Genomic DNA, 27,316 nt, shown 5'->3' with positions numbered 1-27,316 from the left:
ACCTGCGGGTTTGATTGCCTCGCATCAACCTAATATTCCAACGTTTCTTGCAGATATTTAAATGATGTGTATGCTAGAATCGCTAGATACCCTTTAAATCTGCTGGTTTAATCACCTCGCATGAACCCAATGTCCCAGCGTATCTTGCAGATATTTGACAAGCAAGGATACGCAGGATCTGTGTGATAAAGGGTAAAACCCAATACAAGTCACAATAAAGTGATAGAGTGTGTACCAAAATTTTGGATACACCGCAAATCCAGTAAAGCTAATGGCGATATACTAGTAGAAGACATTTTACTCTAATTGATGGTGTATATGCCAAATTGCTGGATATTCTGTAAATCTGCAGGTTGGATCGCCTTGCATCAACCCAATACCTTGCAAACATTTGATGGTGTGTATGCCAAATTGCTTGATATTCCCCAAATTTGCGATTTTGATTGCCCTGCATTAACCCAACATCCCAGCGTATCTTGCAAGATATTTGACAAACAGAGATACGCAGGAACTGTTTGATAAAACGGGATATTGAGTCTGTGAATATACAGAAGCAATTAAGGAATATAAAAGCATTTATAACACTCACTAAGGAACTACAACACACACGGTTTTAACACAGTGGGAGTTTATTAAAAGAATTTCTTCAAGAAAATTAATCAAAACTAACCTCCCCTGAAAACAAGAAATAAATCAAGAATATATAAAGGACACTGACAACCATATAATATTTTAAAAATCAAAAATTTAAAAACTGAATTAAAGATAAAAGAATTTTCTCATATATCCGGAAAACATTTCACTCATAGGACAGTACTTATTTTAATATATGAATTAAAACATTGAAATCTTAATAATATAATTTTTTCAAATTCATCTTTGTGCGCCAACAAAAAAGACATTCTTCTCTGTCCTTCTTTCTATGGTAAACTTCATTGTCTTTGGCTGCACCCCCTCCGAGCTTCATACACAAAATTGTCTCATTTGGGGTCATTAGTGCTATAGCACTTGCCTGTGCGGATACATCCCATTCCCCCTCTCCCTTAAAAATTTACGGACTTTACAGGACTGCCTTGTCAGTCTTTACTATCCAGCACGGCATATGAATTTCATATAAAAATAAACAAAAACAGCATCTCTCCTCTTTTTTGACGAAAAAAAGAAAAAGTTTTAAAAAAGTAAAATCCCGATTTTTACATACAAATGGCGGCATTCAATCTGTCAAAAGATCTGGATGACAGAAGAGAGAAATTAAATAATGGCCTGGACCTATTATCAGGTGGAGAAATGGACACGAACGATCCATCTAATAGAAATTGGTCAGATGACCTATTTACCCTCAAACAAATTCTAATAAAACAAAGTAAAACTTGGTGGAATAAAAATACTTTTGACAATTACCTAAAGAATAACATCACACCAAGAGGATTGCGACCAAAAGTGTTCCCCACATATGAACTCGCTACGGACGAACTGAAAAAAGAGTGGGAGAACACTCTAACACAGTGTTCTAAAGATCTAATCAAGATTTTAACAAAACACGATGAAATTCTATTGAACCAATATGCTAAAGAGATAGCAACACTGGCTGAGAAATTAAGAAAATTTGAAGGAATAGAGAAATTCCAATCCATGTATAACAAATACAAAAAAGAAGTGGAAGAATTCGAGACCACAGTGATAGATAGAAAACGTAGAAAATTACAAAGGGATAAGATGGACTTTGCCCAAGGAACTGTCTACAGATGGAAAACACACAACCCTAGAAACAGGAATGAGAATAAGAACCATTATTCAACATCAGAAATAGACTCCTCGGAAGGAGAAGGTCCCCTGAGCATGTTCGATGGCAATCGCCGGTCTTTTTTAGATATGACCCCCAGAAATACCCGCTTCAATTCGGAAGACACAAGATCAGGCGGGGGAAGGGGGGTAAGAAGAAAGCGAGAATACAGAGACTGGAGGGAAGAACCCAGAGAGAGACGTCAATACAAGAAGTAGAGGACAACCTGAAAGTGGTCAATTTATCTAAAAAAACTTTAAGTACAGACGAAATCTCTCTTCTATCTAAGGGATTATCCTTCTCACCAGTCAGCAAACCTGATAGATTCGAGTGTGAAAAGGACATTCAATTGTTCGCTCGCAAAATACTCCTAAAGAAATTTTTCTGCACCCAAAAAAGAATGCAGGAACGTAACCCTAACCCCACTTCTGTCTTTTCTAAAGAAGACCTGGAAATCCTAAAAATTCTGGAAGAACTTGAGTCTGAAAGAGACGATGACAGCTCAAGAATACAACCTTATAACAGCAAGCTACTACAGAAGAAATCCACCTTTTTCCCAGATTTTAAGACTTGTCCACCAGTGAAGGTCTACTTAGACCTCATCTCAAAAGATCTGGACAACCTTCTCAGCCAATCAGACCCAATAGAAGAACATCGTGACAATCTAACAGCTGGAGAGAGAATGGCCCTCAAAGAAATTGCCAAATGGGATGACATAATCATCAAACCCTCAGACAAGGGGGGGAATGTGGTCCTATGGCCTAGATCCATGTATGTTCAGGAACTTAACAAACAGCTTAATGATAAAACATGCTATAAGGTTCTCCCTTTCAATCCAACCGCCAATTACCTTCATCTATATAAGAACATGATTGAAAACGCATGGAAGAACAACATAATCACTAAAAAAGATTATGAATTCTTACAGGTAGATTCGCCAGTAACCCCAACATTGTATCTATTGCCAAAGATACACAAAAATGAAACAACACCACCAGGACGACCCATCATGTCAGGAGTAGGATGTTTGACTGAAAAAGCCAGCATTTTTATTGATCAATACTTACGACATCACGTACTCTCCCTTCCATCATTTGTAAGAGACACAATGGATGTCCTCCGAAAACTCCAAGATGTGACAGTTGGACCAAACACCTGGTTGGCTACATATGATGTTGAGAGCTTGTACACAAGCATACATCATAATAACGGCATTAGAGCAACTGAGTTCTTCCTTAGTATGAACAGACAGAATGAATTCAACTCTTTCCTGATTCAGCTGTTGGAATTTGTTCTCACAAAAAATTATTTCACATGCAATGAGAAACACTATCTCCAGGTAAAGGGGACTGCAATGGGGACAGCATGTGCCCCAACGTATGCGAACCTTTACCTGGGGTGGTGGGAGAGGGAAGTCATGTTTGCTGAGACAAATGATAACTACACGGACCATGTCGTACTATATCTCAGATACATAGACGACATTTTATTAATATGGGACGGCGAGCAAAAGGATTTAGAAACTTTTGTTGACACCCTTAACAACAACAACTTGGGTCTCAAGCTATCAGGTAATAGCAGCAAAGAAGCAGTTAACTTCCTGGACCTTCGCATACGAATTGAGGAAAATGGCCAAATCTCCACAGATAACTATCGCAAAGAAACTGCTACAAACAGCCTTCTCCATGCGACCAGCTCTCATCACCCAGCGACAATAAAAGCAATCCCCAAAGGAGAAATTTTAAGAACAAAAAGGAATTGCTCACAAACCACAGATTTCACCATTAGGGAAAAACAACTATGCGAAAGACTTCATCAAAGAGGGTACAGCAAAAGATCGGTACAAAAAGCTAAGAAGGAAGTAAGGAAATGCCCTCGAGAATCTCTCCTAACTCCAAAAATCAGGACACAGAGAGAAGAACCAGTAAGGTTCATTGGAACTTTCAGCAGTAAATGGCGTGAAATCAATGAAATCCTACAAAGACACTGGTCCGTTCTCCAGACTGACACAGATCTAAGGGAAATTCTCCCCAGTAAAGTCCAAATCAGCTGGAGACGTTCAAACAACTTGAAGGATGTCTTGGTTCAGAGCCATTTCTCCAAACCACACAAACCATTAATCTCAAAGAAAGGATCTTATTGCTGCCGACAATGTAAGGCATGTCCTTTTATGGTACCTACAACACACTACATGGACAAATATGGTGGTAAATGGTACATAAATGATTATATTGACTGCACCACCGAAGGGGTGGTATACCACCTAACATGTCCATGTAACCAGATATACATTGGAAAGACGAAACGGAAATTCAAAATACGGATTTTAGAACATATAAACAGCATCAAGAGAGCCAAACAGGATAGAAACAACTTCAAAAACCTCACTCCCATAGCCTCCCATTTTCTGTTACATCATGGAGGAAACCCCTCAGGACTACAGGCATTTGGGATGAGACATATTCGTTTGAATATTAGAGGTGGAGATGTGGATAAAAAACTGTTACAATTTGAGACGAAAATGATATTTATGATGGACAGCATGTATCCAAAAGGCCTCAATGAGAGTAACAGCTATATACATTTCATTTAACACCCTCGACTATCCTGTCAAAATGCCCTCACCCGTACCCCCTTTTTTCCTCTCTCTTCTTCTTTATTGTCATCCTTCCCCTATAAATGCAGAATCCCTGCCTAGGGACAGGCACTAAGTGCAGGAATAATCTAATATATTTTTTGGATTAATCCACAAATGTATTTAAATGTGCTAGAGTCAAACATATTTAACTGGTATCAATATGGTATAAACCAGAGGATCCGGACCCAAGGAATACCAACACAGGGATCCAGGATACAATACCTCCTTTTCTCCCTTTACATTTGCATAATTTTTACATAAAGGGATATGAATCCAATTTATGATACAGAATAAGAATATTTTGTGAGAGAACACATACAGATACGCCTGAGCAAAGCGAATCAAACTTGAATCCACTCGGTATAAGTTAGATGATATAGTTCCAAAATGATATCAAAACCTAATTCACTATCTATATGAATTTAATTCACATACATTAAACCTGAGTTTAATGAACAAAGAAGCACACTATATTTCTCTCTAGAAATATCACCCCAACACAATCACACACATTGCTCAAAGGGGCAGGTACCCACATAATATCACCAGTTTTGCGTTCCTATATATTTTTTTCACAATGAATCACTTTTTCTTCTTTCTCTTTTACTTATACATTTTGAGCAATAGCCCAAGTCACAATTTATCAATACTTGCTCAACACTCTCACTAAATGCAAGTTTAATAATATTCCACGGAGTATTTCACTGAAGAGAATATGAATATTCTCTCATCTGCTAAAGTATGCACTTAACATAACGCTTTAAAACACCCATCAATATTGAACATATTGAACACATTTTCCGTTCACAAACTCATTTTAAATCCACACATGTTTATTGCATTCTCAACCCTCTGATCTTTAAAAATACTTAAATAATATAATGATGTCAATAAATATAATGGAACTAATCTTTTAAGAACACAACAGACTTAATATTTGTATTTGATTTCATTATACAATAATACATTTGATACTATCCCTTTAGGTAAAATCCAATGAACACCATCTCCCATATTAAAAACACATAGCTCAGAGCAATATACTCCACAATGAGATACCCGGACTCAGCATAAGGAATAACACAAGCAGCACAATATGTGAATGGATGAAAATAACATGTGACCTTAACCATTCTCTGATTGGTAGCTGTCCATTTAAATCCCCCTAGAACGGGGCAATCGGGTTCTGCCTTGAAAAAACTGTCACAAGTGAAACGCGCGTCGGCGTTTGGTGTCAGTGTCCTCTAAAACAATTTTCTTTAAAACTGTGTTTATTTAATGTGATTTAACATACGTGACCAATAATACATCTCCCAATAGAGTGCGGAGGACGGACTGCACCCGCTCTGCCGGCTATAGAAGGATAGCCGGAGTAGCGGTAGCAGGGACTAATCCACACTGGTGTGATAAGAATGAAAATGTATTAACTCAGCGGCTTGTGAATTTAACCACATCCGCCTTACTGGTCGCAATAATACAACTATAAAAGTGGCTGTGACTGTATATCTCTACTAAAAAATTGATCCTTATATCGTGATCACAGAGCAGTCTTACACTTTATAAATACATATCAAACAAGTCGTGAATTAAACTGTGAAATCACATCCTTTGTCTCCTTATACAAATATCCACGCAGCAGTTGTATTTAACGGCAATTCAAGCCAGAGATTTAATAAACTGCAACAGTATATACACGCAAAGACTCAGTTAACAAATACTGAGTTTGCAATACCCAGTCAAGTAGGGCTAATAAGGATTGTGGAATTAGTATAAATTGGAGAAATAATTAGCGGACTTATTCAAATAGCCCGCAGGCACAATATGACCTTTGAACAGATATAAAACTCAGTAAAAATAAACTGATAAACTGCAGCTCCACAACTGTACACGCTTTTTAAAAAAAACACTGATAAAGTGATAACGTGCACAGTATCCATGCGATTTAATTTGCGACATAAGTAAAGTAAGAAAGGTTCTGTCTTGTACAGTCACATTAGATCAATAACCTTATCAGCCAACCAATCACAATAAATTGATAAGTGTGTATGCTAAACTGACATATATTCTTTAAAAACTGCGGGATCTATAAGACTTAATCCTGCACTTAACCCAACATCTTAGTGTATCCCACAAACGCCCGATAAGCGATGATACACAGAGAATCTTGACAAACTAGATGTTGGTAGCACACCATGAAATCAGCAAAATACTTGCAAAAGACAAGTTACACTAAAATTGATAGGTGTGTATGCTGAGTATATATGCCAAACTGCAATCATAGCCACAATAAATAGTGGCACACCGCAAAATCAACGAAATATCTGCAGAAGATAAATCACACTAAATTGACAGGTGTGTATGCGAGGTGTACATCCCAAACACCGCAAAAATTAGCAAAACACTTGCAGAAGACAAATCACACGAAATTGATAAATGTGTACGCTAAAACGGTGCATACTGGGCAAAACTCAATACAGATCACAATAAAGTGACGGAGTGTATACCAAAATTTGGATACACCGCAAACCCAGTAAAATCAATGGCGACATAATAGCAGGAGACATTTTACCTTAATTGATGGTGTGTATACTAAACTGCTGAATAATCTATAAACCTGCGGGTTTGATTGCCTCGCATCAACCTAATATTCCAACGTTTCTTGCAGATATTTAAATGATGTGTATGCTAGAATCGCTAGATACCCTTTAAATCTGCTGGTTTAATCACCTCGCATGAACCCAATGTCCCAGCGTATCTTGCAGATATTTGACAAGCAAGGATACGCAGGATCTGTGTGATAAAGGGTAAAACCCAATACAAGTCACAATAAAGTGATAGAGTGTGTACCAAAATTTTGGATACACCGCAAATCCAGTAAAGCTAATGGCGATATACTAGTAGAAGACATTTTACTCTAATTGATGGTGTATATGCCAAATTGCTGGATATTCTGTAAATCTGCAGGTTGGATCGCCTTGCATCAACCCAATACCTTGCAAACATTTGATGGTGTGTATGCCAAATTGCTTGATATTCCCCAAATTTGCGATTTTGATTGCCCTGCATTAACCCAACATCCCAGCGTATCTTGCAAGATATTTGACAAACAGAGATACGCAGGAACTGTTTGATAAAACGGGATATTGAGTCTGTGAATATACAGAAGCAATTAAGGAATATAAAAGCATTTATAACACTCACTAAGGAACTACAACACACACGGTTTTAACACAGTGGGAGTTTATTAAAAGAATTTCTTCAAGAAAATTAATCAAAACTAACCTCCCCTGAAAACAAGAAATAAATCAAGAATATATAAAGGACACTGACAACCATATAATATTTTAAAAATCAAAAATTTAAAAACTGAATTAAAGATAAAAGAATTTTCTCATATATCCGGAAAACATTTCACTCATAGGACAGTACTTATTTTAATATATGAATTAAAACATTGAAATCTTAATAATATAATTTTTTCAAATTCATCTTTGTGCGCCAACAAAAAAGACATTCTTCTCTGTCCTTCTTTCTATGGTAAACTTCATTGTCTTTGGCTGCACCCCCTCCGAGCTTCATACACAAAATTGTCTCATTTGGGGTCATTAGTGCTATAGCACTTGCCTGTGCGGATACATCCCATTCCCCCTCTCCCTTAAAAATTTACGGTGTTCACATTTCATGCAGGATTTGGCCGTACGCCCTGCTCGCACATGCGCAGAGACGCCTCTGCACATGCGCAGACACAAAACATCGGCGGCACGTACGCACGCAGATATTACCGCACCAACCAGAATAAGGGCCTGTGTTCTGCACCTTACAACTAAACATTCTATACTGGTTTCAAATGAGTGTGTGCTGCTGTGGAAAACCACTTTAGAAACACTGGAGCAGATTTATTAAGCTCGGTAAAGTGATAGAATAGAATAGAATTCCTTTATTCATCTCACACTGGAGAAATTTGCAATTATTACAGCAAGGTTCAAGTACAGATAAGACAGATAAGAATAAAATAGCATAATAAGAACGCACATGATAAGAAGTCCAAACAATATAAATCTAGAATCTAAGAACATTAAGGTCTTCTACAGACCATGACAGTTGTACATTCTAATCACAGCAGGAAGAAAAGACCTGCGGTATTTCTCCATTGAGCAGCGAGGATGAAGCAACCTATCACTGAAAGTCCTACACAGTTCCGTCAAAATATTCTGGAGTGGGTGTGATGCATTATCCAATAAGGATGTTATCTTGCTATTCATTCTCCTCTCACCCACTATCTCTACAGAGGCCAAAGGCATTCCTAAAACAGAACTGGCCTACCTTACTAGTCTGTTTAGTATCTTATTGTTGGCAATTGAAACACTGCTGCCCTAGCAGACCACTCTGTAGAATATGGCCAGTGCCACTACACAGTCGAAGAAGGTCTTCAGGAGCGCTCCAAAGGACCTCAGTCTCCTCATCAGATAAAGTTTGCTCTGCCCCTTTCTATACAGAGCAGCAGAATTATCGGACCAGTCCAGTTTATTGTTCAGGTAAAAATCCAGATACTTGTAAGTTCTTACAATCTCAATATCCATTCCCCAAATCCTCATCGGTGTTGGGGGAATATGCTGATGTTTCTTGAAATCAACTACCAACTCCCTAGTCTTTCTTGTATTAAGCTTAAGATGGTTCTCCTGACACCAAATAGCAAAGTTCTGCACAAGTTCTCTGTACTCCCCATCATCCCCATCTACGATAAGGCACACAATAGCAGAGTCATCAGAGAACTTCTGTCATGTTACAGGGTAGGTTTGAAAAATGACAGAAGTGGACAGTGGCGCAAGCAGAAAATATTTGTTAGTGATACTATAAGTGTGCACCATAGGCATGCGTGCCAAAAGTTGGCGAGGCCATGTGTCATTAGGGGGCATGGTCATATGAAACTAGATGAGTGGTTACATGATAATAGGGGTATGGTCACATTATGCCACACACCGTAATAAATCTTACACATTATACCACACCCCATAATGCCCATTATACATTATGTCCCACACCATAATGTCCACTTCACATTAAGCACCACAGTGTAATACACATTACACATGATGCCACACGTTGTGATGCCAATTAGATATAATGCCACATAAGTGCAACTTACCCAAATGATCATTGCTAGGAGTTTCTTTCTAAATGCCAGGGGCTTGATGATCGATGCCAAGGTGGTTTGATGCTCATTGTCACAGGGGTTGGGGGAAGTGGTACGGTATACCTGCAATATTTCTTACAGGTATGCCGTACCAAGCCGTACCCACTTACTTGCTCTTCTAGGAGTGGATAGGCCACTAGTACTAACCACATTATCACTTCACCAGCTTAAAAAAATCTGCTCCATTCATACCTATTCGATGTGAAATATGTACGTATTTCACGCATCAGCAAATTGATGAACATACTTTCATATTTCTACCATATGTATTTTTTAGGACTTTTAAAAAATATGAATACATACACCATCGATAGAATAAGGCTGTAAGGCTGCATTCATTTTAATGGTACCAACAATTTTACTACTGATTCATATTGGTCAATATGAATATAAATCACTAGTAAATACAAATGGAAAATAGACCATGTTTTCAATCCATATTTCAGTGAAGCTTCTCAGGGTAAAAAAAAGATTGAATAAATATATAATGTAAAAAAAATTGCAAGTGGTCGCCCCCACACAGATAAAACCCAGTCCCGAGCTGGTCCTGGTTTTAGAAATTCAGGGGCTAAACAAGGGGAGGTTCCCCCTTATTTCTAAAACCAACACCAGGCTCAAGGGATGGTCCTGGTTTCAAAATATGGTGGACAAAATGAATAGTGGTCCCCCATATTTAAGCAACCAGCACCGTGCCCAAACAGACAGCAGGGTAAAGCCACAGCTGGGGGAAACTTTTTATACAAGTTCCCTCAGCCAAAGCAGGAACCCTGGGGGAGTGGGGTCCTCCCTCCTGAATTACCCCAGCCTGGGCTGAAGCCCGGGGCTGTTCTCGATGCCCCAAGGTGGTGGCCGTCGGGCTGATGATTTAAGTGTAAAAATAGATCTAAAACTTTTGCGGTATCAGAATCAGATTTTTTTGTATGTTGTGGAACTACAAGTCAAAGAAAGCCTGCACCCCATGCAGGGAATTGGAGAACCACAAGTCCCAGCATGTGGGGCATTAAAGGACCCACTGGTACTTGTAGCTGTACAACATAACAAATAATTAAATAAAACACGAACACATACAAAAATAAAAATTTATTACATACTACAAACATTTACACTATACTTACCTATGGCTTCCAAAAATGTCCAGTCCCCTTCTCCAGTAGATGTCCATATAGGTACTGTACCTAGAAGAAAATTATACTTACCGAGGCCTCCATCGTAGATCGAATCTGTTTCTGTCCATGTAGGCATCCCGGCAGGTAAAAACAACAAACCGAGACAATGCGTACCCATTAACTGATAGAAGCAGAGAATGTTTGTTACATTCTCGGATCCTCCCCCAAACCGACAGTTAGACCTGCCCACCAGCCAGGTACCTGTTCGGACTTCTACTGGAGAAGGGGGCTCGCCATCATTAGAACCATAGGTAAGTATAGTGTGAATATTTGTAGCATGTAATAAACTTATATTTTTCTACGTGTCTGTGTTTTATTTAACTATTTGTTATGTTGTAGAACTACAAGTACCAGCAGGCTCTTTAATGCCCGCATGCTTGGACTTGTAGCTTTCCAAGTCTTGCTGGTACTTGTAGTTCCACAACATACCAAAATAGTTTTCGGTCTATTTTTACACTTAAATCATCAGCCCGGTGACCACTGTTCTAGGGCACCGGTGACAGTCCCAGGATTATGCCAGGCTGGGGTAATTCTGGAGGGGGGAGCTCTTTATTGGAGTGGTTCTCACTCCCTCAGGGTCCCAGCCCTGGCTGACCATTAAGGGGGATAATGTTTTGGCTAGGGGAACTTTTATAAAAAGTTTTCCATGGCTGTGGCATTACCCAGCTGGCTGTTTGGGCCTGGTGATGGTTGCTAAAATACGGGCGACCCCGTATTTTGAAAACCAGGACGGCCCTTGAGCCTGGTGCTGGTTTTAGAAATAAGGAGGAACCTGCAGCAGAGCAGCAGTCTGTGGCAATGAGAATGCTGGGATGCATTGGCTGAGAACCATGGTAACAGCTCTCTAAGCCAATCACTGGTCAGCCCATCGAAAACCTGTGAGATCTGACATCAGGAAATTCTCACCTTATCTCTCTTTTGGATCTGAGACAGGCTGGGAGATCTGAGTCCTAGCCCATATCCACTCTGATCCAGAAGTTTGGGTGGGCTTGGATCACTGAGAACCAAGCCCCCTCCTGTCTAGATCTGTGACATGATGTTATCATACTGCACCTCGCAAACCAGGATGAAGACATGTTATGACGAAATGATATTGTGGACTGCCGACACTTTCAGTCATATTACCTGACCGCCACCCAGAGTTTATTTGACGATTAATGATTTTTCTGTTTGATTTTGTGAAACGGGAGTGCGCATCGAATCGAATATAGATCAAAAGTGACACAAAAACCATTCGATTTCGTTTAGGATTCTATAAGCAAAATTGAATCGAAAATCTGGAAAAATCGATGCATATGTTCAGGGCTTAACACTGTTTTAGGATCATTTGCTTTAGCAAAAAGATCTCAAGTATCAATAGGTTATGAGGTCTCCTGTTCCATAAGAACATCAGCACCCTAGAAGGTTTTTCGTGGTGAAGAACCATTGCTTGACCAAATAATAATAATAATAATAACAAGAGTACTCATTATTATCATTAATAATATTCATAAATATTATTAATAATAACAACAATACAAATAATCATCATTATTAATAATAATAATAATAATAATAATAATAATAATAATTGTATTTATAAAGTGCTCTTTATCAAACAGGGCTCAAATAATAGTAATAATAATAATAATAATAATAATAATAATAATAATAATAATAATAATAATAATAATAATAACAATAACCATTATTATTATTTAAATTAGTATTATTAATAATAATTGTTTTTATAACGTGACCTTTATCAAACAGGGCACACATAAGCAGTTTGACCACTGTAAAGCAATCAATGGTAAAATTAACATAAGAATATATTGGGTGAATGCATAGAGAGAGACAGAGCCATTTCTTGTATAGTTCAGCACCTGTAACAAGCCTGAGGCTACTTTTATCAGTGACTTAAGTCCCCAGACCCAGAAACAGAAATTGATGATGCCAATGAGGAATAAGAGAAAATGTCAGTGTCTCTGTCCCAACAATTAAAATGCTAGCTATGGAAATTATGCCCTTTTAGTCTTTCCCCAGCAGACTTTCTTTTTAAGATGAATAAAACTGAGAATCTTGCCTAATAAAATATTTTTATATTTACATATTTCTTATATTCATTCATTAGTAAATTGCATTTCATTTTTAATGCATAGTTCATTAAAACAACAACAACAACTGGATTTGAAGTGATTCTAACCAAAGTTGTAAATGTTAAAAAATGTTTGAAAATCAAATACAGTAATGTGTTATTTTTCCACAGCATGTGTTGAATGGGAGTTGCTTGCCCGGTGCCTTCCGTAATTGCCCCTCCAGTGAAGTGGGGAATGTATAGAGTAGTGTAGACTGCGGCACTCCCAGACTGGGAAATAAGTACAACAGATGCCCAGCTTGTGGTCAACGTTTCAGTGCCCGTGCACTTTTATCAAGATCGGCAGAATGAATAAAAAACAGTGAAACTTACCACTCTAAATAGACAGTGAACACATCATGGGGAGTCAGCTGCTTCCGGACGCCTTCACAAGATCCGGCGCTCGGTTACTGCGTCATCGCCAGTACACAAACACGTAGCTAAGCAACCAAACAGCTTGGATTCGTAACACATCTAAATGGTGAAAGAAAATATACAAAAATATCAGGAATATGCAATAGTGAATATCATATCCCACCTTAGTGATTTTCAGTGAGAAATACTGTGGCAGAGTTATATATGGTTATACACTAGGTATAACCGTGACAGGTACGGTCACCCTTTTAGCAGCATACTATCTGTATTGAAATGTCATAATATACATAGGACAATTCAAAACTTCAAAACTAGATATATAAGCTGAACTTATCTTTCCCCAAATCTGTGATCAGCTATTTGGGGAGTGTGCTCAAATCGCCGTGTGGACCATGTTGTTCACAGCTTTGTGATCAGAGTCCTCAGCAAAAAGCATGAAGACCCAGGGATTCATTCAGCCCCCGGGGCGCTAGTGTGCCCAATCTCTCAATCCAACGGGCTTCTAGCTGTAATAATTTAACATGTCTGCTGCCTCCCCTTTTCAATGGGGGTATCTGATCTCTAATCATATATCTGATGGCCGTGACACTATGCTTTGCTTTGGCAAAGTGTCTTGCCACCGGTTGTTCGCTGGTACCCTTGGCAACCGCTGCTTTAATAGCTGACCTATGGTTAGCCATTCTCTCTTTAAAGGTGGTTTCAGTTTTTCCCACATAGAAGAGGGAGCAGGGACAGGTTATAAGATAAATCACAAATTTAGATGTACATGTTAACCGATAATGTACGTCAATTTTACCGGTGAACGGGTGATTAAAGCTCGAGCCGGTTTGTAAAAAGCCACATGTGGTGCAGTTTGGACATCTGACGCAGCCGACCCTTGGTCTGCCTAAAAATGTGTCAGTTGGATTTTTGACCATTTCAGTGATGTCATTATGCACCAAGTAATTTTTAAGATTTTTGTTTCTTCTGTATGCCGGCATTAATTTTTTAGGTACTCTTTACCTAGAACGGCGCCCGTCGTGGTGATCGCGGGTACATTTATGTATGGCCGCGACGCGACCGACGCGATGCCCGCTATTTCCCATTGAAACCAATGTTAAACATGAAAATCGTGTCGGTCGCGTCGCGGCCGGCCATAAATGTACCCGCGATGCACGCGACGCGATGCTCACGATTTCCCATAGGAATCAATGTTAAAAGGCGCGATGGACCCGATTTTACTGTTAAATGCCTCAATCCACCCGATTTGGCCATAGGAATCAATGTTAAATGGGCCACAGAGCCCATTAACACTTAAATGTCCCCCCAAATTTTTTACGCCACCCCACGATCCACGCCAACCCGAAGCATGGCGAGCGCAGCGAGCCCGCGAGGGGCGGCGGTACGCGTCCTCCGACCTTTTCATGCCCTACTATCCACTAGGGCGTGGTGTGAGAATATAATAGTGTGGCGAGCACAGCGAGCCACCGAGCCCGAAGCGTGGCGAGCGCAGCGAGCCCCGCGAGGGGACGCGGATACCTTCACAGTTATGCGCGTCCCCTCGCGGGCTTCACAGGTGTCCGTGGCGAGGCGTCTACCTGTGAAGCCCGCGAGGGGACGCGTCTACCTGTGAAGGTATCCGCGTGCGCTCGCCACGCTTCGGGCTCGGTGGCTCGCTGCGCTCGCCACACTATTATATTCTCACACCACGCCCTAGTGGATAGTAGGGCATGAAAAGGTCGGAGGACGCGTACCGCCGCCCCTCGCGGGCTCGCTGCGCTCGCCACGCTTCGGGTTGGCGTGGATCGTGGGGTGGCGTTAAAAATGTGGGGGGACATTTAAGGGTTAATTTGGCCTTTTTGGCCCCAAATCGGGTCCATTGAGGCATTTAACAGTAAAATCGCGGTCAATCTGCCGTTAACATTGTTCCCTATGGGAAAATCGCGGTGATCGCGGTCATCGCGGGTATCGCGGTCATCCCGATTTACCCGCGATGCCCGCGATGACCGCGATCACCGCGATTTTTACCCACGACGACCGCGATTTCAATCGCTGGCGCCGTTCTAGGTAAAGAGTACCATTTTTTATTTGAAAGACATAGGTCTGCGTCAGACTGTATGATGGGCCATAATCTTTTGGCTTTCTTGATCAAATTGGGAGTTTGGTGATTGTATGTGTTGGTCCAAACCAGGGCCTCATTGGTCTTTCTGTTAGGGTTCTGTGTGGGATTTTTCAATTTATTTTCAGGGATGGCTAGTGCTTTAATCTTCATTTGTTGTACCGTTTTCTTGTCATATCCTCTCTCTAGGAATTTTTTGGCCATTGTGTCCAATTCTAGGAGTGCCTGGCTACGCTCAATGTTAATGCGTAGTTCCTCAGGAACTGGCTATAGGGCAGGGCTTTTTTAAGGCTAGTGGGATGAGCACTCGAGGCCAGGAGTATGTTGTTCCTATCTGTGGGCTTATGATAAAGTGTGGTAATAATCTTATTATTAGCCAATGTCAAAGTGACGTCTAAAAAATTGGTTGACTGGTCACTAATGGAGTAGGTGTATTTAACCGGACTCGAGGTGGAATTGTGGCTCTCCATGATTTGTGAAAATGCCTCCCTGGTGCCACTCCAAAAAATGAGGACATCGTCGATAAATCTGAAATATGCAAATACATGTTTAGCGATCTCTGGATCTGCAAAAAATGTCTCGTTTTCAATCATGATCATAAAGGCATTGGAATACGACGGGGCCACACAAGACCCCATCGCTACCCCAGCCGTTTGGAGGTAGTATTTACCACAAAAGTAGAAATAGTTTTTTGTTAAAATGGTTTCCAATAATGACATGTACAGATTGAGATCAGGGCCATTGTACAGAGGGTTGTTGGTTAACAACATTCTCGTCGCTTGCAAACCCAGATTGTGTGGTAATCAAATGTACAGGTTACATACATCAACAGTACAAAGCAAACAATTGTCAGGTAAATCAGTAAACGCTCTAATAGCTGTCAATAAGGCGGCTGTATCTTTAGGGCAGGTAGGTTTAGCCTGAATAATCGGCTGGAGGTACCCATCTAAGTACACCGAAATTGGTGAGAAGATGGACCCCCTAGCCGATATTATCGGCCTGCCCGGAGGTTTATCAAGATTTTTTATGTATCTTGGGTAATGAGTATAGAAGGGGTCTTACTGGATGTTCAGTGGTCAGGCAATTTTTAATAGCAGATAAAATCAGCCCCTCTTTGTGGGCATGTGTAATAAGGCTGTCCAGTTCTTTTTTATATATATCATTGTAGGATCCCCCTTGAGTAAACGATAAGTCTTCGAGTCAGCTAGTTGCCGGTCAAGTTCAAATTTTTAAAGATGCATTGGAGCTTGCTGGATCGAAATTTGATTTTTGTTTAAGTGGAAACAGGTGTTTGGGGAATGATAAGTTCAGCTTATATATCTAGTTTTGAAGTTTTGAATTTTCCTATGTATATTATGACATTTCAATACAGATAGTATGCTGCTAAAAGGGTGACCGTACCTGTCACGGTTATACCTAGTGTATAACCATATATAACTCTAATGCCACAGTATTTCTCACTGAAAATCACTAAGGTGGGATATGATATTCACTATTGCATATTCCTGATATTTTTGTATATTTTCTTTCACCATTTAGATGTGTTACGAATCCAAGCTGTTTGGTTGCTTAGCTACGTGTTTGTGTACTGGCGATGACGCAGTAACCGAGCGCCGGATCTTGTGAAGGCGTCCGGAAGCAGCTGACTCCCCATGATGTGTTCACTGTCTATTTAGAGTGGTAAGTTTCACTGTTTTTTATTCATTCTGCTGATCTTGATAAAAGTGCACGGGCACTGAAACGTTGACCACAAGCTGGGCATCTGTTGTACTTATTTCCCAGTCTGGGAGTGCCGCCGTCTACACTACTCTATACATTCCCCACTTCACTGGAGGGGCAATTACGGAAGGCACCGGGCAAGCAACTCCCGACAGCAACCAGAGTGCCGGCCAGCACCAACAATTTGTATACCCCCACTCACGTAGACACGGACACCTGTGAGTACGGAGTGAAGGCTTTCTGGCAAGGCACCAAAGCTCCTTATCTACTACCACCACGTCAAAGCAGCAGTGAATCATCACTGACACTGCACCGGGCATCAGCCCCTTTAATTGGGATCACTCCCTCTGATTTCCACTCACCCTCATCGCACTACCATCTGCATAATGTCCCAACCCAAGGTGACTTTAGCTGAGACAATACAAGAACGGGTCACCCTGATCCCAGGCGCCTTACATAGCTATTCCGAATCGGAGGCGGATAATATATTGTTCTCCGATGAACCGGACACACCAGCGAGTAATGACACCTGCCCTGACATCTATAAAAAACTACTTCGTCTGAAAAAGAAAGAAATTGATTTCTACCAACACGGATTGACCCTCTCAAACTACTATAGAGAGAAAAAAATTCCATGCGGATTACGAGTCAAAAACACGCCCACCATCGGGCGCTACAATGGTGATTTCTGTATCAAATGGACTTCTATACTGAACAAATGTTTATTCGATCTTTTACTACTAGTGATCGAGGAATCAAGGAAAGAAATGGCCAAATACAAAGCGAAAATGAATGCATTTGAATCTGTCAAAATGAAACAGCTTACTGATGACCCGGCTAACAATTGGCAAACCCAGTTGACCACTGACATGGATAAATACTCTCAAGAACTAATTAAGTTCAAGAAAGAGAAAAAAAATCAAAGTTGATCAGGATTATGAACAACTACGCATATACTCATGGCTAACTGGCGCTTACCCCAGGGAAGAGAGGAGACCCTTATTTCAAAGAAAATTAAAACAACCAGTTCACACTGACCAATACTCCACTGGCAGTGATAGTGATGCAAGATCTGACCCTGGTTCCCGCCCTTTAGGTGTACGTACAAGAGTCCAATTGGCGAGTGTCGACACAACGCCACCCGCCGTGGTGGGCAAAACAAAAGGAGGAAGGAGAAAACGAGGCAAATAAGGGAAGACCAGAGCCTGGTCTTTAACCTTTCATCTAGAGACCTATCACCCATTGAGTTGTCCATCCTCCAGAAAGGACTTTCGTTTGTTCCGACTGCAGCGTTTGATCCCTTACAGTGGAAAGTCGACACATATAAATTAAATAGATCTATCCGTCGCCAAGAACACTATGGTAAGAACCCAGTCGTCTCCATCACAGAACCTCTACCTAAACACCTGTTTCCACTTAAACAAAAATCAAATTTCGATCCAGCAAGCTCCAATGCATCTTTAAAAACGTACAGTCGACTATTGGAAAAGGAGACACCAAGAACAACTGACAGTATCAAACCAACTTTCTGGAATTTATCCAATCAAGAAAGGACAGTACTCCGTGATCTTTCTAACTATAAGGACATAATTATCCGACAAACGGACAAAGGTGGATCCATTGTCCAATTTGAACTTGACCGGCAACTAGCTGACTCGAAGACTTATCGTTTACTCAAGGGGGATCCTACAATGATATATAAAAAAGAACTGGACAGCCTTATTACACATGCCCACAAAGAGGGGCTGATTTCATCTGCTATTAAAAATTGCCTGACCACTGAACATCCAGTAAGACCCCTTCTATACTCATTACCCAAGATACATAAAAATCTTGATAAACCTCCGGGCAGGCCGATAATATCGGCTAGGGGGTCCATCTTCTCACCAATTTCGGTGTACTTAGATGGGTACCTCCAGCCGATTATTCAGGCTAAACCTACCTGCCTTAAAGATACAACCGCCTTATTGACAGCTATTAGAGCGTTTACTGATTTACAGATGGGTCTTTTCCCATCTTTGCAGGGGATGGCGCTGGCGTCGCCAGCCGCCATCCCCCGCCAGCGCCATGGCGATCGTGAGAAGGGGACGCGCACGCACGAGAGGCGCGCGCGTCCCCTTCCGACGGCGCTTCCATACGTTTCCCCGGGTCCCCGCCGGCTTGCCGGCGGTAACCCGGGGTCCCCGCCGACTGCCCGCACCCCCCACTAACCCCCCCTAACCCTGTCCATCTACCTGAGGCGGAGACGGACAGGGTTGCCGTCACGCTAGCGACGGAGACTGAGACGCGCGTGAGACGCACGCGCGTCTCAGTTTTCTCGCTGGCGAGGCTGCTGGCGGGTCGCCAGCGCGTACGTTCTGGCGACCCGCCAGCAAGGATGTACAGGATGACATACTGTACCTGACAATTGTTTGCTTTGTACTGTTGATGTATGTAACCTGTACACTTGCATACCACACAATCTGGGTTTGCAAGCGACGAGAATGTTGTTAACCAACAACCCTCTGTACAATGGGCCTGATCTCAATCTGTACATGTCATTATTGGAAACCATTTTAACTAAAAACTATTTCTACTTTAATGGTAACTACTACCTCCAAATGGCTGGGGTAGCAATGGGGTCTTGTGTGGCCCCGTCGTATTCCAATGCCTTTATGATCATGATTGAAAACGAGACATTTTTTGCAGATCCAGAGATCGCTAAACATGTATTTGCATATTTCAGATTTATCAGCGATGTCCTCATTTTTTTGGGGTGGCACCAGGGAGGCATTTTCACAAATCATGGAGAGCCACAATTCCACCTCGAGTCCAGTTAAATACACCTACTCCATTAGTGACCAGTCAACCAATTTTTTAGACGTCACTTTGACATTGGCTAATAATAAGATTATAACCACACTTTATCCTAAGCCCACAGATAGGAACAACATACTCCTGGCCTCGAGTGTTCATCCCACTAGCCTTAAAAAAGCCCTGCCCTATAGCCAGGTCCTGAGGGTACTACGCATTAACAGTGAGCGTAGCCAGGCACTCCTAGAATTGGACACAATGGCCAAAAAATTCCTAGAGAGAGGATATGACAAGAAAACGGTACAACAAATGAAGATTAAAGCACTAGCCATCCCTGAAAATAAATTGAAAAATCCCACACAGAACCCTAACAGAAAGACCAATGAGGCCCTGGTTTGGACCAACACATACAATCACCAAACTCCCAATTTGATCAAGAAAGCCAAAAGATTATGGCCCATCATACAGTCTGACGCAGACCTATGTCTTTCAAATAAAAAATTAATGCCGGCATACAGAAGAAACAAAAATCTTAAAAATTACTTGGTGCATAATGACATCACTGAAATGGTCAAAAATCCAACTGACACATTTTTAGGCAGACCAAGGGTCGGCTGCGTCAGATGTCCAAACTGCACCACATGTGGCTTTTTACAAACCGGCTCGAGCTTTAATCACCCGTTCACCGGTAAAAAAATTGACATACATTATCAGTTAACATGTACATCTAAATTCGTGATTTATCTTATAACCTGTCCCTGCTCCCTCTTCTATGTGGGAAAAACTGAAACCACCTTTAAAGAGAGAATGGCTAACCATAGGTCAGCTATTAAAGCAGCGGTTGCCAAGGGTACCAGCGAACAACCGGTGGCAAGACACTTTGCCAAAGCAAAGCATAGTGTCACGGCCATCAGATATATGATTATAGATCAGATACCCCCATTGAAAAGGGGATGCAACAGACATGTTAAATTATAACAGCTAGAAGCCCGTTGGATTGAGAGATTGGGCACACTAGCGCCCCGGGGGCTGAATGAATCCCTGGGTCTTCATGCTTTTTGCTGAGGACTCTGATCACAAAGCTGTGAACAACAAGGTCCACACGGCGATTTGAGTACACTCCCCAATTAGCTGATCACAGATTTGGGGAATGATAAGTTCCACTTATATACGTATCTAGTTTTGAAGTTTTGAATTTTTCCTATGTATATTATGACATTATTATATTATTTCAATACAGATAGTATGCTGCTAAAAGGGTGACCGTACCTGTCACGGTTATACCTAGTGTATAACCATATATAACTCTAATGCCACAGTATTTCTCACTGAAAATCACTAAGGTGGGGATATGATATTCACTATTGCATATTCCTGATATTTTTGTATATTTTCTTTCACCATTTAGATGTGTTACGAATCCAAGCTGTTTGGTTGCTTAGCTACGTGTTTGTGTACTGGCGATGACACAGTAACCGAGCGTCCGGATCTTGTGAAGGCGTCCGGAAGCAGCTGACTCCCCATGATGTGTTCACTGTCTATTTAGAGTGGTAAGTGTCACTGTTTTTTATTCATTCTGCCGATCTTGATAAAAGTGCACGGGCACTGAAACGTTGACCATAAGCTGGGCATCTGTTGTACTTATTTCCCAGTCTGGGAGTGCCGCCGTCTACACTACTATATATATATATATATATATATATATATATATATATATATATATATATATATATATATATAAACACACAAATGAAAGTGCGCTAGTCCTTAAAAGTCCAAATGAAAAGAACTGGTAGTCCCAGACAAATCGTATTCGGCACTCAGGTCTGTTAATTAGACCCTTTCAAGGCACCTGGATTCACAGGTAGAGATTTTAACAAAAGCATAGAATTATTGATGCGTTATTTCTGTTTTAACAGTCCATCCTCTGAACTTGGTCATATATCCGATGAAAGTTCATATATCTCGCAAAACGCATCATCAGTCTCTTTCTTAATACATTGGAAAACCTTCTTGAGGATTTTCCTAGTATACAGAAAATCAACAATATTATCTTCGCAAAAAACATTAAACTTCTCAAAACATATATAACATTGACTATGCAAACCAGTTATTGTAGTTCAACCAATTAAACCAACTGTATGGAATAACATCACTCACACCTGTTCAATAAACTAATTTTTTTAACCCAAATAATTTCAGTAAATTTTTCTTTTAACGTCACCATCAGTTTAGTATTTGTGATGCTTGTACCATATTTTAATTATGTTCACAAATTCAAATAAAATTTTATTAACTTGGGAAAATGTAAATAAAGGTGTTTCTTTAATATACCATGTGTTACTTTCAAATCTTCATGTTGAATCACCACTGTATTAATTAGTAAAAGTAAAATTTATTACAATAGATCTTGTTTGTAACCATTTAGAAACCTTAAGTTTGTAAATATACTATAATCCTTGTGGTAATGAGACAGTATGTTTGAGAAATCATCATAAGAAACAATTCAATGAGTACCCTTTTTTATCTAGATTTTCTACTAGCTCACCCAACTCTGTCACATGATAACTACATGTTTTGTTGTACTCCAAAATATCTCCAGTTATTACACTCTTTACCAATTTAGTGTATTTAATGTTCTCTACAACAGAATTTCTCTAATCATGTTCAGTTATTAAATTTTGTTAATACATGTTATACTTTCCTGATTATACTTTGGACACTTTGTCAATTTTAAACCTGGGGAGAGTCAGTAACCTCATAAGATGTAAATCCTACATAGAAAATGAAGTGTTGTTTGATTTGACTGCAAATATAAGTAGCATTTAACCCAACATTACCGGAGTGATACCGTAGATGACAATCTAACCAACAATCAGTTTACCTTATTGTTCTTTTTGTCAGCTCATGATGAGCGTCTAAGGAAGAAATGTCAGTTTGCATATAGATATTATGTTTGCACCATTGTTACCATCCTTACTTAGAATGCCTTTTCTTAACTGATACCTCACTAGATTTATTTTATCAATGGTTCTGGTGTGGGAGTTCTCAGTTACTTTTATGTTATTACTCATATATTTATTTTAAACCTTCTAATTAGTTTAACATATTGGCTATCAGTATTTTTTTTTTTTTACCATCCTCTGATGCATACCGAAACCTGGGAGCATCAGTAGTATTATGTATATGTGTGTTTGTTATGATTATTACTATACTTGTGGGATTAAACTTAAAAGCAGAAGTAGAATACTCCACCATGACTCTAGCAATACCTCTTTGATAACTATACACACTGTCCTTGCCAGCAACCAATCCCTGGTAACCCTCATTCACTATAAAAAGATTAAAACTTAAAAAACAAAAATGACTTCTTCAGTTAGTGAGTGTATGGGAAACTTGGTCACTCATGGGAATCCTTCTTTTACACCTTGTCCACAACCCGCTGGGACAATACTAAGGGTATCTCCCGATTCCGTGGACCTCTTCTTGCCCACAATCCGCAGGAACACCACCTAGGATGCCCCCCGATTCCGTGGACCTTGTCTTGGTCTGTGTGGGGGCCCGGGACAGGCCATCATCAAATAAGTTTATTAAGTTAAATTCAAAGTCACAATATTTATCTTCATCAGTATATTTTTTCTTCAACTGATATCACCACCGGGTCGGAAACCTTCTTGCAGTGAAACGCATGAATTCAATCGGTTTGTTTCACTGGGACGGGTCTTGCCTTTAATCTACGAGACATATAATTGTAAGAAATTTCTCACCATTGCATAGTCTCCAGGCAGGACTTCATAACAATGTCCCTTCATAAGCTTGTCCCTTCATAAGCTTGCTTTTCTGGTAAAGTCTTTAGATGCTGTGAGAATTAGAGTGACAAGTCTGCTGCTGGTTGTTGAATAGGGTTTGCTGGTCTCCCCAAAAAAATGTATATATAAATTAAAATACTGATCTTATAAGGGGACAGGTTCAGTGGCTGCTGAGGAGTAATGTGAATGTTATACAAAACCGAAGACAAAACTTCAAGTCAACTCATGGTAATTTCCACACCCACCCTAAATAATGTGTTCTCAATGTGCATGTTCAATTTTGACTAAAACATTTTAGTGTGTGGTGAGTACAACCAAATTGTCATACCCATATATTGACTTATTCCTTAGAATACCTTTCCTGTCAAATATGTACCTTTATGATGTTTTAATAACACATGGGACAACATATCTGAACACAAATTTCACAAATTTCTCAATATTTTTTTTTGCTGTAAAGGATGCTGTACATGGGACAGCTGGGATGTTCCTTATAATCAAGATAACATACAGTATCAGATACCATTTAAATATAATGACAATTTTGTATGCAAGTAAATTCAATACATTTATTTTTAACCTTAGGAATGGACCAGTGGTAGGAGGGATGTGAGATGGTTCTATAGGAATAATTTTCCTGAGTTCATTCTTCTGCAGATGAGTTTGGGACTCCTTTACTGCATAAGATGAAATCAACATACATGCCCTCTCTCTCCTTAAATGGGTCATCCCATGGGCAGCTTCTGTATATGCCAGGAGGAGGGGTTTGGGGAGCTACTGATCTGCCCCCACCATCTTTACATAGGCCATTAGCCTTTTGACTGCGTCCATTCATCATCCATTGGCACATTCCTTTTAAATACACAACTCTTGATGCTTTATGAGCTTCTGCTAAAAAAAAACCATTAAATTGTATAGTGGTGTGATTCACAACAGTGGTCATCCTCTTTTTGTTACCAAGTGAAACAAGATCACTTTATAACATGTGAGCTTGACACTTAACAACTACTGCCTTTGCAGGGAGTTGCACAGCCTCAATGAGCTCCTTTACTTGCTGTGATATTAGCGTATTACATCATAGCAAAATCACGATGGAAAATGAGGATCTCTAAATCCAATACTACCGCATATCCCGTATATGGCCATCCTTAGTCTCCTTGTTGGTGACAACTACAATCTTTGTAGATGGCAGTGGCGTGTCAGAGATATCAGGTCTAATTGCAGAAATTTTGCTTTAAATATTTCTCACAATCATGTTCTAAATCCTGCCTCTCGTCCATCCTCTGGGACTCCCGGGTCCCACCAGGTAGCAGAGTAGCAGGATTTAGCGTACCACACCTGACAATGGTCAGGTCATGTGGCGCTGGTAGCAAAAGTTCGCAATGAGAGAACCATGCACTGGAAACGTGTCTTTTCCATGAGGAGTTCATTAGGAAAGATGTAGCATTAGAGACACAGTGTGTGGTGTTCTGTAATTTATATACAAGGGCTGCAGCAACTGCCACAGTCCTTAAACATGTTGGTAAAGCAGATGCCACTCGGTCAAGTGCACAACTGTTGCACCCAATGGGTCTATGTGAACCCCCATGTATATGTGTTCAAACTCCCAAGGCCGCTGCTTGTTGTTCATTACAGTAAAGACAGGTATATGATATATCTGATATATCCAGTGCTGTGGCTTCTGTCAGTGCATGTATCAGAGCCTTAAATGAAGCACTGATGTCAGTATATTGTACTTTGTCAGCTCTGTGTACAGTGTCAATTAGATTTAGTAGTATTAATAGAAAAGGTATCAGTAAGAGAATCCTGTAAAGAATTTAAACACATCATTAGATCATAAACCTATTGAATCAGCATTGTGGTAGCAATCATGCAACTCATTGGGGGACATAGTGGGGCTGTCAATAAAACTTTTGCTTAATTGAGTCCACGTATATTAGACTGCACTGTAAATAAATGCTATACAGTATTGATTTGCACTAAAAAAAATAATAAGAATAATCACACTGGGCAGATAACCTACAATAGCAGAGTGTTGCAAATACTATGGGTATTAGATAATATGCTTTGTTGTAAAATCTGGAACAAAAAACTATTTCTTGTGGTCCATAGATGTTCAGAAACTTGTGACAGGATGAGTAGTTGAAAACTCATCAAAATACTAATTGCTAATGCCCTATGAGCATCACTCGTATTCGGTATAACCCCATGAGGGTCCTCATATCGGTTAGTGCCTTCTGACAGCAGTCTCTCATGGATTCCTGTTAATAATACACAATTTCTTCCAAACCACTCTGAGAAAAAAATAATCATTAAATCATTACAAATATTTGAGAGAATATAATGATTAGTTGTGCAGCAAATGCGATTACAGGTTGAGTATCCCTTATCCGAAATGCTCGGGACCACGAGCATTCCGGATAAGGGAATATTCCGGTTTTTGGAATAATTTTTTTTTAGCCATACTTACCTGCCACTGGTGGGTCCCCGATGGTCCCTCGGCGTCCATGGAGTCCTCCGGCGTCCACGGCAGACCACCAGCACCGTCTCCGGCGTCTCCAGGAGTGCTTTGCGCAAGTTCCCAGGCGCGCCGGTGACGTCACCGGCGCGCGCGCGCACTCGCGAAAAGCACTCTTGGGACCGCTGGAGACGCCGGAGAGGATGCTGAAAGCCTGCCGTGGACGCCGGAGGACTTGGTAAGTATTAAAAGAGGGTTAGGGGGGAAATTTATTTTTGAATTATTCCAAAAAACCACGGTTTTTGGAATAATTCGGATACGGGATGCTTGGATACGGGATACCCGACCTGTACTAGTAGCAGTACCCAGTAGTGCTGCACCTAATTGTGACCTCCATTCCTTATTTGTGGGCTCATATGCATGACCAATGGATCTAGTAATGTGGCAACATGCAATCAGATAAATCAGTAAGCATAAAACGCAACTCAATATGCACCTTATAATAATCACTATAAAATCTGTATTTTTCAATAAGGGCTTTAACCCCTTCCCGACATTTGACGTATATATACGTCATGGCCGGGATGTACTTCCCGACACATGACGTATATATACGTCATGACTTTAAACTGTCACCGCGTCTTTGCACAGCCCAGTTGTATCAAAATTGGTGAAACCCCTGGGGGTTTGAAATGTAAACTATACCCCTAGTTGAATTCCCTGAGGGGTGTAGTTTGCAAAATGGGGTCACTTGTGGGGGGGTTTCACTGTATTGGTGCTTCGGGGGTCTTGCTAATGCGACATAGCACCCACCAACATTCCACCAGAATCTGTGCTGAAAAATCCAAATATCACTCCTTCCCTTCTGAGTCCTGCCATTTTTTGGTCACACATGAGGCATTGCCGTACTCGGCAGAAATTGGGGCACAGATTTTGGGGTGCTTTGTCTCCTTCATTCCTTGTGAAAATGAAAAATTTTGAGCCAGAACTGCATTTTTGTGTAAAAAAAATAATTTTTCATTTGCACAGCCCAGTTGTATCAAAATTGGTGAAACCCCTGGGGGTTTGAAATGTACACTATACCCCTAGTTGAATTCCCTGAGGGGTGTAGTTTGCAAAATGGGGTCACTTGTGGGGGGGTTCCACTGTATTGGTGCTTCGGGGGTC

This window comes from Crinia signifera, chromosome 1 (assembly GCF_055691185.1).
Source record: "Crinia signifera chromosome 1, ASM5569118v1, whole genome shotgun sequence".
Lineage (NCBI taxonomy): Eukaryota > Metazoa > Chordata > Amphibia > Anura > Myobatrachidae > Crinia > Crinia signifera.
Note: the sequence above shows the minus strand (reverse complement) of the source record.